The sequence below is a fragment of the Malurus melanocephalus genome, unplaced genomic scaffold (assembly GCF_030028575.1).
Source record: "Malurus melanocephalus ecotype Western Australia unplaced genomic scaffold, MMel_1.1 scaffold_222, whole genome shotgun sequence".
Classification (NCBI taxonomy): Eukaryota; Metazoa; Chordata; class Aves; order Passeriformes; family Maluridae; genus Malurus; species Malurus melanocephalus.
In genome coordinates, this window is record NW_026623454.1 from 214,318 (window position 1) to 238,851 (window position 24,534).

Below are 24,534 nucleotides of genomic sequence, written 5' to 3' on the forward strand. Positions count from 1 at the left end.
ACATTTTCATTTTATAGCAGAGCTGCCTCTGCAGAGACAACATCAAGGTTCTTGCCAAAGCAAATCAAAAAAGGATCTCTCCAAACTGAGAATGAATTGTCTGAATTGTCTGTTGCTGAATTGTCCACGGGAATAGTCGAGGTCTGTGGAACTGAACTACCAAGCTGGATAAAAAAGAAAAAGTAACCACAAAAAGACAGTTTCATTTTATAGCAGAGCTGCATTTGCAGAGACAATATCAAGGTTCTTGCCAAAGCAAATCAAAAAAGGATCTCTCCAAACTGAGGGGCAATTGTTGGAGGTAAAGGGCAAGGACAATGGGTCTGGACAGCCTTTACATGTCTGTGCCTTTCACAGCAATTGCTACTCCCAGGTGACAGGAGACAGCAGTGGGTGAAATATTTTTATTCCCAACCATGATAYTAAGCAGGAACTGCACTGGCAGCTACCCTGGACTATTTAAGTCTGCAGAAGCTGGAAAGCTAGAAATATCAAACCCTGCCTTCCTTGGCATTACCTCATGATTACTTCACTCATCACTGGAGAATGTGGAGGCAAAAAGGTTTAAGATAAAAATGGTTGTTGCTCTCTCTAATGATTCCAGAGGCTGGGAATGATATAATCTCTTTGGGGATGACATAATCTCTTTCATATTTATTATACTTCTGCAGTAAAGCACACAAATTGAACTGATGCTAAGAAAGAACAAAAATATCTTGAATGACAAACAGAAAAATATCCTTTCTTTATAATCAAACACCCTCTTCACCACTGAATTGCATCCACAGSTCTTTTAGCTGCAAAAATCTTTAGTACAGGAAAATAACATCTACAGTGAGATTTAAATGAGCTCACTTTAATGCTCTCAAATTTTGGTGTCTGTACCAARCTAGTAATTTAAACCAAAAGAGACAAAGTCATCTCCAGTAGCGACTCAGCAAGCTAATCTAAGACACTTCTAGGATGGGATGAGTCATCTGTGGAGGTGCTGTTCTCTCTCCATTGATTCTCYAGACTATCATGTCTAATAATCACTGATTCAATTAGCTTCCCTGAATTTGTCTGATCCCTTTTTGGCCACATTTATATCTTGGTCTCCACAACATCCTGTGGAAATCAGTTTCGTAATTTAATTAAATGCTATACAATAATTTCATTGGTGACCCTCTTTCTTGCACTGTGCTAAACAGTGACTATTTCTTATTCACCTGCTCCTCATCAGGCATGAAACAGCCAGACTCTGTCCCCCATATGCCACATTTYTGAATGAACTTACTCCCTTTTTCTAGGCTTTTTACAAATTCACTAATTCTTTATCATAACTACAGATGGACTATAACTACAGATGGAATGCTCCACATGCTTAGAACATGTTTCTAGTGTCCTATTTCTTAGATATTTTAGCTGCTAATTGATATAAATTGGTAATTTCAGAGATACAGCCCTGTTAATTTCCATTTCCTCTCCCAGTTTCTACTAAAATATAGTCATCAGTGTATTCTTTTCCCACAGGCACTCCCTTGCTCTTGTTGCCAATAAATCCATCTGACATTTTATACTCCCAATATTCAGTATTACATAATCATGCTGCAGCAATTCATAGTCAGATTTAGATCCAATTGTCATGGGTAATCTCAAATAATACACAAAAGTTCTCACTTCACTAGTCAATCCCACAAGTCATTTATTAATACTTCTCATTTTTTCTCCCATTYTTCATATATTGCAAAAATATGTGGTAACTGTTTTTATGTTGCCTACTCTTTGCCATATTATGGGTATATAAGTACTACAAATAACTTGGAAAATTCAAAACTAAACAGAAAATGCCTTAAGCATGTTATCATTTAAGGCTAAAAACTTGATAAAATATTTCATAGAGACCTGTATTTTAACAGCTTAGAAATAGGTGTTRCAATAATTTAGGGCAGAAAAAGTATGATTTCACACACTAGCTCCTGGTTCATCTCCAGTCTTTTGCATTCAACAAGAATACAGTGTTTGGATGAGCACCTGGTTTTGATTCAAAATTTGAAAGCAACAAGTAATCTACYAGGTCTGTACTTGGATCAGGCCCTGCTTATGTTAAATGCTGTGCTGGTAGAGCTGTTAATTCTCTCTGGTGTGACAAAACAGGAGAAAAGTTAAAGGAAATTAAGACTGCAGTTTAAGAATAAGAAAAAAAAAAGTGTAATACAGTAATAACCCAAAAATATAAAAATATAAAAATACCCAAATACCCAGAATCCAGCATCACAAAACACAGTAATGTTAAAAACTATTGTGGCACTTTTCAGGAGTTTGGAACACCTACTAAATCAAATCAGAGGACATAATATAAGAAATGTTCCCTGCCAGAAGGCAAAGAACTGTTTGAGCTGGTTATACTTGTAGTAGGGTTTGGGTGKTTTTTTTTTTTCTTTTTTTCCCCTGAACTACTCCCAAAAGACTCGGGACAAAACGAACCTGTTAGAGAATGCCCTCTGGAARTGAACAAGGCTCCAAATGATGGGCTTCTGGTTGCGATAATACTCGATCTCTTGGACAAAAGGGAGTACAGAACAAATGGTATTCAATAAACCTGCTTTTTCATGGTGAAAAACAATCTMTTTATCTTTCCTGATCAGAATAGCCCTGTTAACTACAACCAAGCAAAAAGGGAGGGGGAGCAAGTGTGTGTCAAGAAATAAATTCAAGAAAAGGGATCAAAACTCTCTTTTCACACTTATAAAAATCTGTTATTATTTTTTTTTTGTGTGTGAAATGTACGTATCTTGGAAAGGAAAAATGTACACTTTAAGRCAAGTGGTATAAGGAGCCAGCTTTACAAAAATATGTAAGTGCTTCCATGGTTCTGGACTGCTGGCTAATGTAGATCCTGTTAATTACCTTGGTTCATTTCTATTCAAATAAATCAAGGTGATGCTCAATATAAATGCACCAAGTGTCCCTCTGGCAGCTTGAGTGCTCTTCAGAAATCTCACCAGGTACCTAAATAGCTATGCAAATCTCATCTCAAGTATTTAGTTGCTGCATTCCCTGCTCAAAATCCAACTTAAACTCTGCCACCTTTACTTTCCAACAATATGGCACCAGCATACAAAGCAGGCCAGACACTGAACTTCATGAGGCTGTGAATCCACACCTTGTCTCACATGGTACCACTTCTTAACATTTTGAAGGTCCCCATTTCTCACACACTGCCACTGTGAACCTGTGAAAATTCAAGCTGGCATTTGATTCTTAATAAAAATAGCCAGGCATGCGAATAATCTCATATCAATATTAGTCCTGGGTAAGTCTGAGTGCTAAGCTGTGAGTGCACATTAACAGAGTGGGGCAGGACACRTGTCCCAGCAGCCTGGTGAAATGACTGGCTATAAGTGCTGCTGGGAAACAACAAAACATAYAGAGATGTACACACACAATAAATATAGGCTAAGCTGGGTTTATTATGTGGTGTGCTTAGCATTAAGAATGCCTACACAGCATTACCGTGGCTCTGCTGTGAGACAGATGCTTAGGTAACAGCAAATAGATCATAAATCTCAGCCCCATGCTGTCCCTCTTCTTCCTCCTTGTCCCATCTTTACCCTGTGCTTTTGGCTCCCTGGCTTGACAAACCAGTCCCACAAATCTGTGCCAGCTCATCCTGATTCTTTCTCCTAATTTCCTTCCCTCCTTCCTACCTGATTCTTACTCCCTACCCAATGTCAATTCTCATAACCCCTGGTGTTTTATCTTTCTTTTTCTTTCTGACCTTTCATCAGCAAAAGCAGTGAGAGCGGCGATGTTCATAGAATGCAAGGTGGATGCACAAGGCAAAAAAACAGAGGACTGTTTGTTCAAGCTACAGTGGAATTCATCTGGGCAACATCTTGTTGACATTTAACCAGTGTTGGCATCTTCAGGCACAGAGATAACACAACCACTCCCAAAGAACAGAGGGATGCATGCCCAGGCTGCCAGCAGGGCTGTCAGCATCATTCAGAGAGGCAGAGGCTGAATTGCAGCAGGACACAGCATGTTTAAATGTTATTGAAAATTATAAAATATTGGAGAGCATTTTATGTTAAAAAACAGATTGTAAAGCGAAGTGAATGAAACAGCTTGTAATTATGCTGTGTAAAGCCTAAGAAACTCAAGACAGCCATGAAAGAAACATTATGATTTACAGGTGGGGGGGAGGACAAGATTGATACAAATGTTTCCCTCACATGCGGGCAAACAATTTCCAGCTGCCCTAAATCACCCAAGACTGGTCAGAGGAGAAAACATTCAAAGAGAGAGCCGAGGTTTTYCAGGAGAAGCTTCAACTGGTTTTGTTTTCCCCAGAAGAAATTCARAATGTGACTGTTGCTGATGCCAGTCTGCCCCTGATCAAAGGATGCAATGAAAATGGAAAAGGCATTGAGGCCAGAGATGTCATGTCAGCACTTGTACTTTCTCTTTTAAAAACTGGCTATACTTCTCAAAAAAAAACCATTTTCAGAACATCTAGGAAAAACCTGTTTTTAAGGTTAAGAGGAGCATTCAATTCATTCCTCTGTTCTGCTTGCCATATAGGTCTGTTTCAAAAAAAAAATAGGTCTGTTTCAAAAAAAAAGGAAAGGAAAGGAAAGGAAAGGAAAGGAAAGGAAAGGAAAGGAAAGGAAAAAAAAAAAAAAAAAAAAAAAAAAAAAAAAAAAAAAAAAAAAAAAAAAAAAAAAAAAGACAAACCAAAAAGAAAACAACCAACCAAAAACAAATGGAGGAAAAAAAAAATCTTAGATCTGACATGCATGGGAAAGCCCTGAGGAGCTGTAATCTCCTGAATATCCAAATAATTACTAACTTGAAGTTTCCATCAAATTAGTGACTGCCTCCAAATAAAGGCATTTGACAGTCAGCTTTTTCTTTGCTAATGTCATGCTCCCACCCTATTTCAGTATCTGTGCTCCAAACTTTCTTAGAAACACTTTTTTCTTTAACTTGAARAGTCACATTGATTTATGACTCCAAGAAGCTGGCCAGAATCCAGAAACCATCCAACTGCCAGCCTTTAACTTAATCTGTTCCATCGTGAAATTGAATTAAAGCAGTTTTTAAAATACTATTAATGATTACAGTAAATAACAAAAATGTCACATTTTTTAAAACTTTCATATGACCAGGAATGATGGAAAACTGTGCAATTGTACTGCTCATGACAAACCATTTAAAATTATTGCAAACAAAAAACAAGAAAAGACTCCTSTCACTTAGCATCCATAAATCACACAAAAAATAGTAACAGGGAAGTTATTACAGTCAGTAGCAGGGAACTTGATTAATCCAGGTTATTTCTACCTAGGTGGTAGCCAGTAGRAGTTGGATATCTAATCTAAACTAGTCATCAAGGCTCCAGTGTGCAGTGGAGAGAAACAGGCACCCAATTCACCAAGAGGCAATTCATTCCCGCTCAAAGTATGCGCAAAAGGTGACTGGGATTAATCGCTTTCTGGAAAATGCCTACTCTTGTTTGACCACACAATTAGTACAGATTAAGCATTTAACTGCTGGACAGCTAGAAGGGCATGAAAAAATAATTTACTCCCCAGAGCTCAGACTGAGATGACTCTCCCAGTTTGGGGACAACTGCAGAGCCATCAGCCAAACCATGCTTCAAGCCTCACGACCCAAACCGTGGCACTGCCTGGCTGATGAAACCCAGTAAGGAGGCAGAGGACCTTTGCTTAACTTGTGGGACAAAACACCCMCAAAATACCCACAACTCAACATCACAGCAGCCCCTGCACAGACTCCTCCCAAGAGACTCCTTCTGCCAATACAGCCAGTTACCAACCAGTTTCAAGCAGCAGATTTACTAACAAAAGTCACGGCTTTGTGTTCTGATTTGTCTGAACCTTGTCTTATGTTCCTTCAGTTAATAAGCTTCTCTTAGATGAAAAATGGGGACTACATTAATTATTTTTAAAGGTCTTTTTAACAGTCTTGACAGGTTAATACCATTGCTGACACTTCCATGGGAAATGACTTAGTATCAACTGCTTCCAGTCCTTGGTAATTTCTACTGGAAAGAATACAATAATTTCTATGGTATTATATTTCTGTAATTCTATAAAATAATTTTGTACTAATGCATCAGTGAAATTAACTTTGGAAAATAGCATCCATCTGGTGTTACATAAAGAATTAGTTGTAACATCCCCACTGCATCTACAATGTTTGGAGCACCAAGAGATGGGTAAGTATCCCAAAGTCCTACTTTTCCAGGCAGCCCAGGTCATTTTGACATTTTTTTTAAGAGGACTAACTTRCTAGGTATCTGAGCACAGTGCAAACTAATTAAATGGTTGAAGCAAATCCAGTCCCAGCCAAGGGTCCCAGTTCAGACACTGTGTAACTCCCTTCAGGTCTCATGACATGTTTCTCTGGATTCTTGTTTTTCTTACAGAATCATCCTCTGAATACAGAGCTGGCATGCAATCATCACCAACTTCAGCCTTACTTAGGCTTCTTTGATTTGCTTTCAACCATGACATATACTCACTTTGTCCTTGCTTTTGTTCTCTAAAGCAGTTTATAAAAATTGAAAAAAAAGGACTGCTTTGTATCATATGGAAAATAACTGTGCTGTAAGGAACAATACCAAGGCTGAAAAGCCTAAAATTAGACCTGTAAGCTTTGCTTTCATTGGCAGCGATGTGTGAACATTCATATTGTCCCAATCCCACATTCTACCTCTTCTATTCTTGCTAAACACACTACTTTATGGAAAACACTGAAGTTTAAAATTAGCAAACCTGTCTGATTCAAGGGTACACTGACCTTGGTGATGGGCTATTTTGACCACCTTTAGGCCTTAACAGTGAATTAAAAAATCAGCTATTTTCAAAAGAGGCAAAGAAAAAGCATTTACATTGAACATCTTTGAAATGGTGCCAATGGTGCCTGGAATAAAACTGAAATTTCTAGCTTGCCTTTTTTTAATTTTTTTTTTCCTTCCAAAGAAAACTCAAAAGCAAATCTAATAGCTGTATTTTTCTACTCTGAAAGCAAGCTAGTGACGAGAAATGCACTGTATAAAGTTCCTGGTGCGGGACAACGTGGGACTAACAGGGATAATTTAGTCATAACGGGTTAGCATCCATGATAACCCATTCCCTTCCCAGCTATGCTCATTCAGCTCCTACTGCAGTYAACAGGGGGAATAAATAAGAGTAAAATGTATTCAAAAGGTCAAACTTGGTGGATTTTCGAGAAAGCCACAGAGAGGCTAAAGTGAAACCGATGCTTGCTACCGCCTGAAGTATAATTCAAGCAGTTGCTACAGTAGTGTTTATTTTGAGTGTCTCCTTGCRGAATTTCAGGATAAAATATGAGATTGGCAGTGAGTCTGAAGGGGGTATAGTCAGAGCAATCCAATTTCAACAGACTATCAAGATGAACTGTGGGGAGTTATTTTACAGGTTTATGGCTGTAGCTCACTCTGAAGCACGGCATTATTAATATTTGTAGAGCACTATGATATAAATAGCAACACTACATGCACCACCTAGACACCTGCGGTATGCTCTGACAGAGCACCTTTTAGATAGCCAAATACCATTAAATGCACCACAAATGCTATGCTTGAGATAGGATATTAGATATAGATGTAATGCAACAGTTATTTATGCAACAAAAATGCTGACGTGGATCTCCAATGCAGCACTACCATTAACAGCCTTAGGCACTAACTCAGGGGTGATTTTTGTGTCAGAAATTAATGTGTCAGAATTAATGTGTCAGAATTAATTAATTCTAACAGTTATAGCACAAGGAGACAAATAGTTGGAGTTAGGACCAGTGGAAGCCTAGATAAAGCTGGTCCTGAATTGTATTCAGTGTTTCCCACTGGAAAATCTGTGGCCATAAAAAGTAATGTTTTCAAAGTAAGACGAAGAGCAGCTGGAGAATACTATTTATTTAGTCACACTGATCTTGTCAGTATTTCCTAATGTTTCCTACACCCTGGAAACAGAGTAGGYTGTCCCTCAAGCTTTGCTTATCGAGCAGCAAGCTCCACGGGTCACATGGTGGCTCTTTGAGCTTTTGGAAACAGAACTGAGGCTGATTGCGCCACTGAGACAAAATGGACAAAARCCACCAATTAACCACCAATTGCCTCAGGAGCAGTAAGGAAACCCTGAGAAAGGTAAATACACCTTTCTTGGGACCAGGGAGTTTTGTCCTAGTTCCAACCTCAGCATGAGGTAATTTCTTCCTGGGAYAGCCCTTCTTTTGTGCCTAATAAAGCCAGGTAATTGCATCCTGGATTTTGTGGGTAGGAACATAATGTGCAGCAAGACCATTTAGGGAGCTGTGGTTTCAGTCTCAGGCTTAGCTTTTTCTATTCTTACATATAGAGAACTACTTTTACTGCCTTAGTAACTGGCATTTTTCAAGTTTCTGTAATTCTTTCAAACACTTCTAATGATTCAGTTATGAACATGCCTATACTTGAACAATAGTTCAAATTAAAATCAGTAGTGGATATGAACTACAAAAGGTATTGCTGAGAAATTCAAGGTGACAATACTCTCATTCCTTCCTTATTCTTCAGAAAAGCATTTTATTAATACAGTTATGTTTCCAGTGAATAATAATTCCCTAGCCTAAGAGTACTTTCACATAGAAATGTTCTGGAACAGCATTTCCCAAAGAACATCAGGAACAGAACTTCCCTTTGCTATTCACTTTATCACAAAAATSTGGGCTCTCATTTTACATAGGATCATGTAATTTRGCTTGGAAGGGACCTTAAGGATCATCCCGTTCCAACACCCCTGCCATGGGCAGAGACACCCTTCACRARACCARGCTGCTGAAAGCCCCATCCAGCCTGGCCTTGAACCATCCTGGGATGCGACATCTACAACTTCTCTGGGCAACCTATTACATTGCCTCTCCATGCTCACAGTGAAAAATTTCTTCCTAATATCTATCTAAACCTGCCCTCTTTCAGTTTAAAGCCATTACTCCTCGTCCAATCACAACWTGTCCTTGTAAAAACTCCCTCTCCAGCTTTGCCCCTTTTGGTACTGGARGGCTGCTGTAAGGTCTCCCTGACACAAGGGGTAAGATACATGGACCTACACCCTAACAGAACTAAATTGCACAATATTTATTAATTCTTATAATGGCTAATCAACAGTAGAATTCTTTACTGTGAGGGTGCTGAAGTCTGAAACAGGTTGCTCAGAGAAGCTGTGGATCCCTAGATGACTTCAAGGTTGCATGGGGCTTTGAGCAACCTGATCTAGTGGAAAAATCTGTTCCATTCCAAACCATTCCACACTGGAAGAAGAATTACCAAATAAAAAGAATCAAAAGAGTTAAAGATTCTGCAGTGAGCTGTAGAATCCTTTTTTTTTTAACACTTAAATTAAATCTACCTTAAATGAATCCCCACAGATCTCTAAATCTCTGCACAAGCTATGCACACTGATGCTGAATACTTTATAAACTTTATATATTCCCTACTATACCATATGGAGATTCTGCACAGGAGGTAGATTTGCAAATTTCTTCATGAATAGTGTAGGTAAGTGYAAGTCAGGTTCTCCCAGAGACAACCTAGAAAGCAGAGGTAGTGGCACAATATCCTGAGTCCGTGTGTGACCCAGATGAGCACAAAACATTTCCTCCAAGGTTCACACAGACCTTGGAAAAATGCAATGTTAAACTTGTGGCCTGGGCATTACTGGTGAGGGATATTTATGTCTTTGGGAAAAACGGGTCATCGTTCAAGCTGTCTGTGCAGTCTTCAGGTTTCCATTTTCCTGTAGTACCTCCATGGCAGGTGCTAGCTGTCACTAAATGGTGGCTGCTAAAGTGAGCTGTGCACTGGATTTTGGAAATGCYCCAGCTCCTGGTCTTGTCCCCAGGACAGCTCTCCCCAGCCTGCCCAAGGCAGACACCAGATTTGGCTGGCGGTGCCCACAGCAGATATAGAAACAGGACCTCAGCAGCACCTTCTGTGCTTCACTTCACACCACCTACTTCCCAGCCAAGAAAAATATTTATTCCAGTCRAAAGCAGTCTAGACATAATGTAATAGATGCAATGCAGATGCAGAGGAGATTATTACCTGACAGAAAACTAGAAGACACCATCTGATAAGAGAAAAAATTGAGACKGGTTGAGTAAGCTTCATGCCAGTGAATATGTTCCTATCACAAACTTTTTGAACAGCTACTTCACCTGCTCACCATAGTAAGGGCTGCTTGCTGCTTCCCAACAGCCACATTCTGCCTTCCCACTACTAGGAGCTTGTTTTGATTTTGGCTGAGTGGAAAATAGATATGGAAAATCCTTGCAGGAATGGCAGAGTGCAGGGAGCAGCCTTGCCTACTGATCAATGCAAGCTGCCCGGGAAGAGAGGCAGGATGATCATTTCCTCCCTGCTTGTTCATCTGCTCCCCTGGGAACAAGTTACACTGCAGTGACACACTACGGCATGTGTTGTCAACGTGCTTCTGGCAGAAAAAATAAGTGAAGTACCATGTGACTGAGCCCTTTCAGCTAGCCACGGGATGCAGGACTGTTCCAGCCAAAGCAAAGCTGAAGCATTCGTTTAAATTTTTCATTCAGTGATAAAAAGTCCCACTGAACAGTCTGAAGCTACAGGAGCAGAATAAAACCGGCAAGCTCTTTTGTTGACTTTGCAGTTCTACTTTTGGAAGACACACCTAAGCTGGAAGATTTGCTGTACAAGCTCCTGAGTCTTGATGTTCTGAAAAAAATTGTACAACCAACTCTTACACAGGGCAGATTTTCTTCTTTTCTCTTCCATACTGTGGACTTGACTGACAACACAATAACAACTTGCTGGAGCCTGATGGAGTTGAATTGGCTTATATCCAGGTGATTGGTGCTCAAATGACTCTGTTGTTAAAATATTTTGCCATAATAATATGGGAAGTAATAATAATGGGAAGTAATGATCACCCACAGCTGGCCAAAGAAATAAGGGATTTTTCAAAAGACAGGAAGCACACAACTTATGGACCATTCCACATAAAATATCTACCTTTCACTGTCTTCTGCTCTAGTACYTTTAAAAATACTATTTCTACCAGGTCTTGGTCTTTACATTGTCACACTCTGAAACAAGMAAGAGCAGGTAATATTCACTCCTGCCAACTCTTACTGCAGGGATAAATCTCAGGCACAACCCATGGATTAGCAGAAGGTAACTGGTTACGCCTGTTCTCTGCATTGTTACRAGAAATCTTCACATTTATGTTCATTCCCACTCAAACTGATTTCCAGGTAATGCTTCACATGTCTGAGAGGAAAAGCTACAAATCTTGTCAAAAATGGAATTTGGCTGTACACTACARGAAAGCTTTACCATTTCGCTGTATTATACAAAGCACATGGATCAGTCTCATGCTTCTTTCTAAAGGATAACTTCAAATCCAAATGAGRAACTGGTCTGACCTCATTTTTTCAGAGCACTCTGACAATCCTGTGTGCATGTGCAATGAGCATGTTGACACCTGTATTCTTCTTATACCAAAGCCTATGAAGGAAAAATATCTCAAGGACTATGTCCAAACTAATAATTAAAACTGACATAAGAATTGTATGTAAATGCAATATAATGATGCAATTAATCCAATGTAATTAAAACCCAGAGATAACGGAGAGGTACACCTCCTCACCATCGACTTAAAGAGCCCAATCTATGCTCTGAAGTTCACTCCTCATCAGCTTTAGTCCACRTGGATCATCATTATCACAACACCACCCCACAGATCTCACCAGCAAAAGCACAAGAAACTGGGAGATATGCAAATACCCCTTATTTCCACTTTATAAACATTCCAAAATTAGRCTGGTGTTGATACTAATGATTTAAATTTAAGGTATACAATATTTATTACTTTTATTACTTATTACTATTATTACTTATTTGATAGGTGTATTAAATTTTTAGTTCACCAACTACACATGGGTGCTTGTTCCTGTAGGAATTTGTAAGATTYGCCAATATTACTAAACTGCAATGTTTTTCTTCCAGCCAAGTACCTGAGAGAGCCAAGAGGAAAGACAAGCCTCAGGAACAGGTCRCAGGCAGACAAAGATTACAACTCTGTATTGCTCCCATTGCACCATGGGATGATTACACACTGATTTGAATCTGACACAATCCAGTTCTGCTGCCAAAAAAGGTTATTCTCTCCAAAGAACCACAGACATTTTTGGGAAGAACTCCTTGCCTAATGTCTTGTGTATATTGCAGGATTTGTGTGGCCATGTGCATGGTAGATAAGAAAAAGCTGGTCATGCCACTTCACCCAAAAAGGAAAAAAAGGGTTATTTGGGTGAGCTAAACCACAAAAAAAAGTAGGAAAGGGTAATAGGAAAGTGAGGCAACAGGGGGAACTTCCCTTTGTAGCAGATGGGACCATAGAATCCTGCCAGGAAGGGCTGGGTTGGGCTGGATGGAGAGCTCAGCTCAAGTTGGTGCCACATTCTCCTTCCTGCTGCCAGGAATGCAGATCACCCAGTGCTGGGGCAATCACACATCATGTTGCACTCAGGGCAGACCAGTGCCACACCAACAGGACAGTGGGACACTGCTTTCATCCAAATTTCGAGTCCTAGATCTTCCTTCTTTCAAAGCCCCAGATGTGATCACTCCACCATCAAACCTTGCACTGCTTGTCTCACCGAGAGAAGAAAATCTTTAGTAAGGGAATGACACTAAACCGTGTGAACAACTCCTCTGAGGCMGAGATTGGCCTTTACTGATGCATGGCACTGAAATACTTAACARATGAAAAATTTACACAGTTGCCTAATGTTTTTCTACCTTGACTTGTAACAACTAGAAAATTGTTTAGGATTTGTACAGTCTCTTTCAGTTTATCAGTGCTCACTRAGCTACTCCCATGGCAGGAACATCATTTATGGCACTGTGGTCAAGCACATGGGTACAATAGGGTCTACAATTCTCTGAGAATCAGGGTCTGGGATTCCATCTTCTGCTTTGCAAAAAATTTTCTAAAAGCTCTTGAACAAGATAAGTTTCTGCCTTCTGCACCATGACGTAATATTAAGCGAATGAAATTCGTGTTAAATTCTATAMATTTGTCAATACTATAGTTGTCACATCCCATTCAAAACTGACATCAGCAGTGAAAAATTACATGGCACATAAATACAAATGCAAAACAATGAGCAACTTGTCTCATAAATACTTCAAAATGAGTTCTCTAAACAAGTTTTTACTTCAGRAAAGCAGTTTTTTAAGAGCAGCTGTTCAGTCATAAGATCAATGAATCATATGATGAGAGAACATATACAGTCTTATGCAAATACTTCACATTTTATTTTTCAATCCTTCTCCCCACTTAGTTTYAAGTCCCAAACGCCTTTGGATGAGCAAATTCCCCTGCACCCACACAGAACTCACTGCCAGAGAGAGCCTGCACTGGGGGTGTTTCTGTGGTCATTTTTAGGACTTGTATGTAAAACCATCTCAATTCTCCTTCCTTTTCTCCAACAGCTACATCTATCACCCATCTGACACACAGTACAAAAAAAGTTATCACAGCTCAGGTAGTCATTGGTAGCCCAGTAGGGGCTTCCTCTGAGAACCTAACTCAGATGCTTCTGATACAGCTTGTCTGCCATTACATCTGAAGAAACAGTTCAGAAAAAAAGTGGCAAGATTCAAATGGATTTATCATTAAATTAATTGTTTCCTGAAAATTCAAGTTTTCCCTGTAAAGTTTTCTCACACCTAAAAAACCATGAAAAGTGGTGAATCTGTTAGTATCTTTGGTATTAATCACCCTTTTTGTGAGAGACTTTCCACKCCTCAGTCTTYCCTAGATGTTGACACCTTTGCCTTCTGCTATCTTCAAATGTTATCCTACTCCTTTTCCTTGCTCCCCTGCCTTTTTGATTCATTTAAAATTAATCTCTCAAGCACTGAAATGCTCACAGATCTGATGCTGCCTACATCTCTGACATGATTCATGATCACACCTTCTCCTTTTCCCCGAGTCTCATTTTCTTTAGGCTATGAGCTTGCTGAACACTTACACCTACATTTCCAGTCAGCCCTGTGTGTTCAAAGCAACAGATTTCCCCATGTATTTAAATCCAGTCACTCACAGAAGTGTTTTGGTGGTTCAACACGTACTTTGCACTATTCAAATCCATTCCTTGATCCAGTAGGGATCAGACAGATCAGCTCACAGAATGAGTYCTTGTATTTGTATGGCCTTGGACTTTGCTCCAGTTACTTCAGGATGGGATTGATCCAGAAATCTCCATTTCACATTTATTCTCTATGGGAATTTTTAATAATGACCAGCAAGCCATTCTTCCAGGTGTTCCTCAAGATTTCCTGATGTCGGTGTTTGTCAACAGTGCTAATGCCACTGCCCACTGATGGCATGCATTTCTTTTCACTGTACAATCACATCTAACTCACTTTTACCATAATTTGAATTTTTGAAACATGGCAAACTACCACAGCCCAGCTGTGAGACAGTGACTTTGTTTCTATAATTTCTATGAAGTCGCTACCTTTTTTTGTTTGTCACAGATTCAATGATTGTACAGGAGTACCTCATTAGTCAAATGCTCAGAGTGAAACCACTAACTTTGTTCATTCAGAACGAACCAAAAATGCTGATTTCTGCAGACTTCTTGAAGGTATTTGCAAAGGAAAACAGAGTACTGAAATGGCTGCAAGCTGCTGTGTCAGGTCTTCGCAGAATTGAGAAACTCATAAGTTACTGAGTGACAAAATGCAGAATTGCAAAAATAAGGGTTTCTGTTAGTTGTCTCACACAGCTTCAGATGCTGAAGACCTTCTGAATATATCAATGCTGTCAACAGTAAATGGTTGGGTTTACTGGGCAATGCTGAGAATTACAATCTCCAGCTATCTCTGTTACATGTAACACCAGAACAACCTTGAACATTTCATGAACTCTTTCTTTTATCTGGAGATGAGATGACATTGATATATTGTTATTGGTCTTCACTAATACACTCCTGTTGGCAACAGGGAGATGCTAGCAGCTGAAATGAGTCACATAATGCAAGACCTTGCAATTTATATGGAAGAAAGAGCAATTTTAAAAATATCTTGTCTCCTCCTCAGACAACTATGAATGCAAGACACCCACTAAAACTCAAGTCATAGTCAGACAGTTGTTTTTCATATATTTGAAGCACATGAAGCAGCAAGGWTTTTTTAAATTTTAAATTGACTAGCTGTATTTCACCAACATTGAAACAGCAATACAATGTAATAATAGGACCATTTGACACTAAAATAAAAATTACTCTTATGTTTTATATTTACCATGGATTTCTCATGCAACAATTCAGAACCTCATTACATTGTTTACATTTATTGCTGCACGTTATGAAAAAATCTACAATTGGTTACAAACATTGGAAGGAGATAATGACCTAAAATAATGTATCTCACAAACAACAGAAGTAACTAGCCAACAGCTCTCTGGCTCATTCTCATCTAAAGAAAGCAAACTGCTTTGTAACTGAAGGACTTGTGTTGATATATTTTGTTAAGCAAATTAACAATGCAAATGTTATGGCATTAGACGATAAGTACATACAACCAAACTATTTATAGCATTTTGTGGGAATAAAAACCATGAATATRGTATGCTAAATTATTGTAAYATTTTCAGTCCCCTGTATTGAATCTTCCTACCCCAACATTCCACAGCCCAGGAAAACAAAAAGMAATACATAGGCTGTGCTTCTACTGYGCAGATTTACAAGAACATCTTGGGTCTTGCACGACGATACAGAGTTAAGGCACTGGAGAGAGCAATKCAGCAGAGAAAGCAGACAGACACACAGAAAGAACACAGCTGTACTCAACATCTGTTTACATTGCACTGTGACTACTTACAGACTTCTCTTTGAAAATACCAGACACCTGGTACGTATCTAGAGCTATCTAGATACAAAACCAGCTGTTTAGGACATATTCTAGGGTGCATGTACACTACAGCCCAACAGCTGGAGAACACTGTGTGCCTCAGCCAGCTTCCAGCTCTCTGGCTTTGCCCTGCCAACAGCCCCACTGGGGTGAAGCAGAACACGTATGAATGTAYCCTAATTAGCTCTGCAGAGACAAACCCAGTCACTGCTACCAGGCATGGATTGGTTCAAAGTCACTCCATGAAATCCCTGTAAATGCACATTATCTTTCTGCAGGTTGTAGGCACAGTCTGTAACTTGTATGTTGTTTTTAATAATAGAATTTTAATAAAAGAATTTACCCTCATAGCACTGTAATTTCTAGAACTTTCTAGCTGCACTTTCTAGAACACATGCAAAGACCAGCTCCTTGTTTCATAAAGCTCACAGTTTAAAAAACAAACACAAAACCAAGGCAAAAATGCAAGATGAAGGAGGCACCATGGTTAAACATGCACAGCCCACATCTCCAGGGAGAGGGAGACTCTTAGACAAGAGGAGATCTTCAGAGCAGAATCAAAGACAGGAAACAGAGCCAGAGAGGGAGGGGAAAAAAAAAGCTAAGGATGAGATAAGACACSAGGCAGTTAGTACTTGTTGACACTTGAGGATTACATTCTCCTATAACAGAGTGGGAAGCCTGACTAAGTAATGCTCACCTCTCAAACCACACAGAAACGAGAGTTACTTACTGATCTGTGTTCCAGTAGCACCTCTGTGTGGCAGATGATTGAGAAAAATGTAAAAACATCACAACCACTTCCAACCAGCCTGTTTTCCCAAACGGGAATTAAAATTAATAAACAAYAGTCATTGAACTAAATAGCTAAGAACTCACCCAGTGTGGGGGACAATTCTGGCAAACAAAACCTATTTATGAAGAATGATCAAGGCCACTTTGTGGTCTTCTTACTATACCTGAGGAGGAAAATGGAGTCTTAGAACTACTTCTGTTAAGCACCTTGGCATTTCAATAATATAGCTGTTTTGACAGAACTTCACCCTCAGAAGGAGACAAAAATATTCATGCATATGGAAAATAGAGTCTGTGATTATTTGACTCTCTTTATTTAGGGATGCGCAATATAAAGTTTTAACAAGGTTAAACACACTGATTTTATACTATTCTAAATTTTCTCATTCTGCGTGGCTGGCAGGGACCAGATTCCAAGTCAACTGGAGCTCTTTGTAGAGCATTGTTCAACCTTACAATGTGGTTGAAGCAACATATCCAAGACAGATTAAAAATAAACAAAAAATCCCCAACAAAAAAAAACAACCCCCCTCCCCCCAGAAAAAGGTGAAAAATACAGGTCAAACTTTGTTGGCCATTTGAAGATGCAGTCTTTTTGTATAAAATCAGTCTGATTTACAAAAATCATCAGATGTTTCATGCATCAAGCTAAAAATCTCTTTTCAGGCTATCATACTTTCAAACTGAAAGCCTTTTATGCCATTCAAAACATGCATTTCAAGACAATTCACGAACATTGGTACTCATCTGTATGGCTTAAAAAAAATGTATCTTTAGAAAGAAATATGACTACTTAAAAAAATCCCCAGTGTATATTCTGGTGTAATGTAAGAACATTGACCATAATTAAATTGACTGGCTATGTGCTGGAAGTTAACAATACTTGCACAAATAACYTTTTGCAGCATTATTTATTATATAAGCTCATTTTATTTTCAGTGCTAAAAACTTGTAAAAATGTTCACTTCCACTAACTTTAGAAAACCTTAACTTTCTCCGTACATGTGCCAACTTCTACTAAACAACAAAAGCATTATAACTACCAATATCTCAGATTTCATTCTTTACGAGTCTTCAGTTGCTTAGTATTTCTAAATATAGCAGATAAGAGTACAGAGAAATATGCTGTATTGTAAAAGCTTTTATAAACAAGATTTTCTATTTTTAGACTACTCCATTCTGAATAAAGTCTAATTAAATCACATAGACACYCAAATGCAGTCCACAAAAAAGACAATATTCATGTCTCCTCACTGCTATTTGATTCCATCTTACAGTGAATGATTTAATATCTACTTGTGAGTAAAAATGTTTTCTATTAAGTGGAAYGCTAAACTTTCATTAAAAAATAAATTATCTTTGTGAAATTATTTTTCGATATTAAAGTCAAGTCATAGGTACTCTACACACTCCTGGCTCAACAGCTGATCTATTTAAGATTTTTTTTTCCCAACTTGGGTTCAAGAACTCATAATGAAGTCCAGAACCAAGACATTTCAACACTAAGGATAATTCATTACTAAAAGAGCTTAAAGAGGACACAGAGATGCATTTTCCATTCTCCATGGTCTTTAAATCAAGGTTGGTTTTTTTTTTTTCTCCCCCAAAATCTGTATGTGTTTCATGAGCAGGAAAGTAGAGGCACTGCTGAGCCAAATGCTCTGGACTCTGCTAGACATGGTTAAAATGTTCATTAATTTCCCTTGCAGAGTTRAACATTTAGGAATCTAAAAGCTTTCTTCTCTCGAACACAACTTTCTAGTTAGCCATAAGTTAAAATGAACAAAAGTAATTTTCATCAAAAGTTTTAGAGCCTCGTATTTATTAGTCTAAAAATTCTGCAAATTACTGTCCCAACTTGTTTTCTTCCTGAGTATACATTTTGACTTGTACAGTAAAAGTTTGAACAACCAGGGCAACCCCATTGGTTGTTATATTGATTGATTCAACTCATTAGGAGTTAAAATTATACAATTTTTTGTGCCTAACTACAGTATGAAAGTACCTCAATAGGACCAAAAAAAGCTTTTTTCAACACCACTAGTAAGTCTTACCATTATGTATCTCAGTTTYGACACCTTTTCGTAAATGAACTTTAAGAGAGTATAAGTTGGCAAACAAGAAAGAAGYGAAACAATTCTTTCTGGTATTTAGTAATGCTGCATAAAAACAATGATGCTTCTCTGAAATCATCAATAATTTAAAATGAAATCTGCTTTAAGCCAGAAGTGATTAAAGGTCATTTTAACCCCAAAGTTTAGTAACTCCTATTTGTATTGGTGTAAATGTATAAGAATCACCATTATATTTTGTTTTCTTCCTGCATATCAATTCAGACTTTTAAAATGTGGATTGTGTAGATCATCGTCCTCAAATGGTTTTGTGGTGATAAAGTGMTTTTAAAATTCTTTATCTTCCTATTAAGAAATGATTTATTACAGTTATCTTAAAAGATCTACTTGGTAATCTCAGATTATCACTTCCCATTACTTTGAACTCATAAGTTGTTGAAAAACTCAAGAATGTACCAAACTTGCAACTAGGAAGTTATAATACAGTCCATTATTGGGATTGAAAATGTGACTTTCAGGGTTTATTTAAGGGAGAAAATCCTCAATAATATCTGTAATGCTTATTCCGTTGTCCTTGGTATCATAGTTTTAGAATACAACATGCTTAGTTCAACAAAAGATGTGGTTGTCCTTTCACTCCCAAAGAACACCATTTATTTCAATTAGCAGTGGTTTTACAAGTTATTTGACAGAACATATTCTGTTCCTTACTTTCTTCAGGGGAATAATCACCAGGAAAAAACAGCTTGATATTTTTATAAACACATTAGTGAATTTGACTATCAAGTGATTTTTATCTTTTTCTCCTTCAACCATCTCTTTGAAACTACTTACAGTTTTCAACTTTCATCTATGAAACCATCTCCGATAATTTGCCTTAATTTCCTACATGTATATTATTGTCCCTTGAGCCACATTCACATCCAAATGTGGGAAACCTCTTGAAAGCAGAGACCCTATGTATAACATCCACATAGTTAAAAACCAAAAAATACATATATACTCTTAGCACTTTATAACTTAAAAAGCAATATGGATTTGTAGCACTACCCTGAGATTTTATATTCCATGAACCAGTATCCTTTTTTCATGTGTTTAATTTTCTTCAAAAAGGTTTATAGCTACTAGAGTCAGACCAATAGCATAAAATTCAAAATGTAAGATTCTCTCTCCCTATGAATAAAGAAAAGATTTGGAGCTGAGGTAAGAAAGCACCGCCCTGTGATGGGAGCCGATCTGGATCCTTACGTATTCCAGCACTGCAAATGCTCACAGACTTCCCTGTCAGTGCTGTATTCCTGAACTACACAGTGCTTTCAGAAATGCATAGAGAGAAGCTATGGAGTAAACCATGGTCTTTCCCAATAAACAAATAAACAAAGAAGAAAATGGGTAAGGAGGAAAGTGATCCAAAGATGAAATGGATGCACACAAAAAGAAACAAAATTACACGCCAATGATGTAGAGAATGGCAAAAGGTGTGCAAATCCAGATAACAGTGACCCAAAAGAAGACAGATTAAATGGTCTAGGCTCATTAAGAGTAGCCTGAGTCAAAATTAGGCATATATAGGATAATACAGAAAGATGGCACAGTTGCTTTTCTCTATTAACGTTAGGGCAAAGTTAAAGGAAAGGAAAGATTCCATGGACAATCAAACCCACCTGGAAACACAAGCTTCTTTACTAGACTACTTGAATAACAAAGTGTATTTAGCCCCAGTGCACACTGGCAAAACAATACTTATTAAAAACAAAAGGATAAAGACCGGTGTTGACAATGTTTAACACCACAGACAAGGAGCACAGTTGCTCAGGGCAAGTGCTGTGTGTATCAATTCCTAGTACTTTAAAACCAAATTTGCCTACCATAATTTAAATGTAACTCCATCTTCAATTAGTGTATGTTGCTTTTTTATATACATTTAGAGGATGAGCTATCACTTTTTGGCCAAGTGACATAAAATTCTGGAAATCTAYGGGATTCTGCAAAAGTTGACAAAACTGAACACCTAAAACAGGAGCATGAGGCACAGATATAATCTAAAAAAAGCTTAGGAATCTGTTGCGTAGACAGACATAACATTAGAATTCCAAAACTGAAAAACAGAACGAGGACAACAGCTTGAAATGTAAACAATTACAGAATCACCCACAAMAAGGTTCACCATGTTCATGTGTTTGCTGAGGGAACCTGTATCCTTAGATTCAGAGTCTTCCTGCAGCTGTACKGAGTGTATAGACCAAAAGAGAAGTCGAGAGGCCTGCAGCACCATGACAGTGCTGCAGCCCTCGAGCAGAACCCTGCTGGATCCCACRCTGGGATCCCCCCACAGCCCAAACACGCTGCAGTCAGCGGGATGTTGCACCCTGGCACACATGGCACCTTTTCCCAACAGCACCAGAGCCAGCAGCACTGCACCRCTTCCATCCTGCACAGCCAGCCTGATTCCTTCTGCTCTGCCCTTCCCTACCCTGCCCCATCCCATCCCAGTTAGACTTCGCCTCTTCTGGCACACTTCTCCTTCTGGCTGGTGCTGTAGTGGGGTACCAGCTATGACTCTTCTGGTACAACCAGGGAAGGCACAACGGGACCGACATCTCTGGCATTTGCTCTGTGTTGTGAGTTACATAACGCTGTGATACTCCGGAGTAGATGTCGCTTGACGACACAGCTGATGTGCTGGCAATAGCTGGACATTCCAGAACACGAAGCACACTGAAAAATCAGCGGTGTAATTCTGTGTGCAGGTATTCTTTTGTATGGGGCAAGGAGACGGAGCAACCCAGAAAACTGRATAAATACTGCAGCCCTATGTCATAAAAGTTTGTATAAGTAACAAGATAAGGATTCAGTCCTTAATTAAAAGGCAGAGATAACACATAACCAAGATGAAGAACATGTTTCCTTATTTTTCCTTGACWGCCACATTAGCTCAGACTACTTCATGCTTTGTTTGAATGGAGAAAAACGTAATTAAAGTTTTAATTAGAATTGATCGCAGTCTACAAACCTGAAATGGATTGTGCTGTTCGAACACTGTACTAGAGGATCTTTGAAGCAAACTGATGTTCTTAAATGAACTATGTTCTTTAAAAAGGAAAGGCATTCTGTCAAGYAATAGGACAGTAGTGAAAACTAATGACTCTGAAAATGTGTCACAGAAACAACTACTAGTACGCATGTATTCTGAAAAGGCCAGTGATTATGTATTTCACAAAGACTAAGCTTCCACATACATTTGTTTTTCTCTGTGATTAATCTGTTGCATATCCTATTCCGGTTTTGAAATATGTACATCTTTTTATTGTTCAGAAAAAGATAGTGATAATTCTGAGATCTGAAYTTTCCAATATATGAAGGAAGAAATTGCCCATCCATAGACACACTAATAACAAAACATTGCTAAAAATATTTTGTCAGCAGAATTGTTGGGAGAAGTACCTGTATCTTTTAAACCCATCTGTTACATTAGCATCTTCTGTACAAAACCACAGATTTTATTAATATATTTGGCCTTTTGATAAYTGGCTATGGCTCTAATGCCCAAGTAAGCACCTTTCAGTTTAATGAGTTTCAGGTGTTTTCATCACCCTGTTATCTGCACGTTTCCTTGTCAGCCGAAAAGCTTGGYGGTGCAGGTAAGCCCCCTCCCCGCCTTGCTGCACTGCTCCGGGTCGTGTGGAATTTCGGAGTGCGGTACCTGCGCAGCGGCGGGAGCTCCACCCGCTCCAGCTCCAGCTGCCCCTCGCCCGAGGAAGGCGGAGAGCCCCGTCCCACCTCCAAAAAGCCCCCAACAGGCTCCTCCAGGGGCGGGGAGCTGGAGGGTCTGTAGTTGCGTAAGACCAACCCCCCTTCACCTTTCCTCCGCAATCTCCGACGGTTTCTCCGCTTGCCGGGGGCCGGAGCAGCCAACCCGGGCTGGGGATGTCAGGGAGGTGCCAGGGAAACACCCAGCAGAGGAAAGGCCATGGCACTGGGGGCAGGATGCAAAGCTGGAGTGAGAGGAGTCTCGCAGGTGTCTTCATGCAGGAAGGGGACCGCCCGGTGGGGTGGGAGGAGGGAGGCGTTCCCTTGGGGGGGCAGTGGGGAGAACGGGGGACTCCGGGGGGTGGCGACACCCGAACGGGCGGGGAAAGCCCCACACCGGGGGAGCCGGCGGCACGGGCAGCCCTGCAGAGACAGAGAGCGGCGGGGACGGAGGAACTAGCGGTGGTTGGGGATCGGGCTGTGCGGGAGGGCGGCAGTGCTGGGGTCCCTTTCAGCAGCCGCCGCCGGGATGCCCGCAGGACCCCGCACGGCGCTGAGCCCCCGTGTCCCGGCGCGGCACCCCGGGCGCCGGGGAAGCGTCCCCACCGCAGCGCTGAGAGCCGCGCTGCCCCGCACCGCGCTCCCAGGATCCGGTCCTTCCCTGCGGGGCGCTGGAAGGGTCGCTCGGGGTAGCGGCAGGCGTTCCTCCCCTCGCCCCACACACACACGGCACGGCTCTCCGGGAGCGARCGGCTTATTTCCAAGCCACGCTGGCGCGCAAAGTTGCGCCGGTCGGCAGCCCCCGCCTGCGCTCCCTCCCTCCCTCCGCGGCCGCGCACATCCCGGCTCCCGCAGAGCCCCCGCACTCCGCTCCGCTCGGGTCAGCGCGGAAATCGCCTCCCTCGCTTTCCGCCCCGGCTGCTCACGATCTGCCTCAACCTGCTCCTCCTTTTGTTTTGATCTTTGGAAATGAAATTCTCTCTCCTGCCGTCTCCTTTCCCTCCTCCTTCTCACGCCTTCGTGTGGGAGATGCCCAGGATCGCACAACAGCTTTTGTTATCTCCTCCCACCTCCATCTTCACTCCGATTGATGCCCTAGTAAATAGCAGGAGCGCGGCACCTCCGCCCCGCACCTACCCCGCGCCCACCTGCAAACACCTCGCGTGTTAAGTAAATTAAATGGTAAAATAAAAACATTCCTTACAGGCAGTAAGAAAAGCGATCGAGCGATCGCATGGATCGGGAGCACTTTTGCCTCCCCCGTGGTGTGATGACCTTGCGAGGGCTGCTCTGGCGCTTGGTTTCGCACGGTCTTTTTTTCCCCCCCTTTTTTCCCCCCCCCTTCCCTACTGGAAAGAAAAAAAAAATCACGCCCTTTTCGGTATCGCTTTTCAAACGAACACGAACGCCAAAGACTCCCACTTCCACCAAAGCGTTTCCAAGCGCAAATTGATACGCTACAGCACAGCTCTTCCTTTGGATGCTGTCGGTGTTTATATCCGGATCGGTGGGGGATTCGGTCTCTCATCCCTCAACAGTTAACGGCAAATCGCTGCGGGTACGACTCCCCTCCATCTCGCCAGTGGAAGAAAAACTCCCGCACACCGACCGCGCACACCAACTTTCCCGGTGAGGATGATCCCCGAGCGCTGAGGAGCGCCGAGGCCGCGCAGCCCCCGCCTCAGCCTCGCCGCGCCGCGCCTCCATCCCGCCGCCTTCCCGTGAGGAAAAGCCCCGCGCGGGGCAGCCCGGCAAACGGTTCTGTCCCGCATCTCGCGGGCGCGGAGCCCGGATCTCCCCCCCAGCCCGGTCCCTCCCCGCACTTACTGCGGGCGCGGGGTCAGTCCCGGTGCGGAGGAGGGCGCAGGGCCCGGGGTCCCGCCGCGGTGCTGGGGCCGGAGGGACACGCGGCGCCGCCTCGGTGCGCGCCCGCCGCCGCTCGCGCCG

General features: G+C 40.9%; 1 protein-coding gene across 1 annotated transcript in view; it reads right to left on the reverse strand.

Moving 5' to 3' along the window:
• VSNL1 (visinin like 1) overlaps positions 1-24,511 on the reverse strand; it is an 86,362-nt gene extending 61,851 nt beyond the window's left edge. The window contains exon 1 of the mRNA XM_057374302.1: positions 24,415-24,511. The gene's annotated coding sequence lies outside the window, so the exon portion shown is untranslated. The remainder of the gene's footprint in view (positions 1-24,414) is intronic.
• Positions 24,512-24,534: the final 23 nt, after the last annotated feature.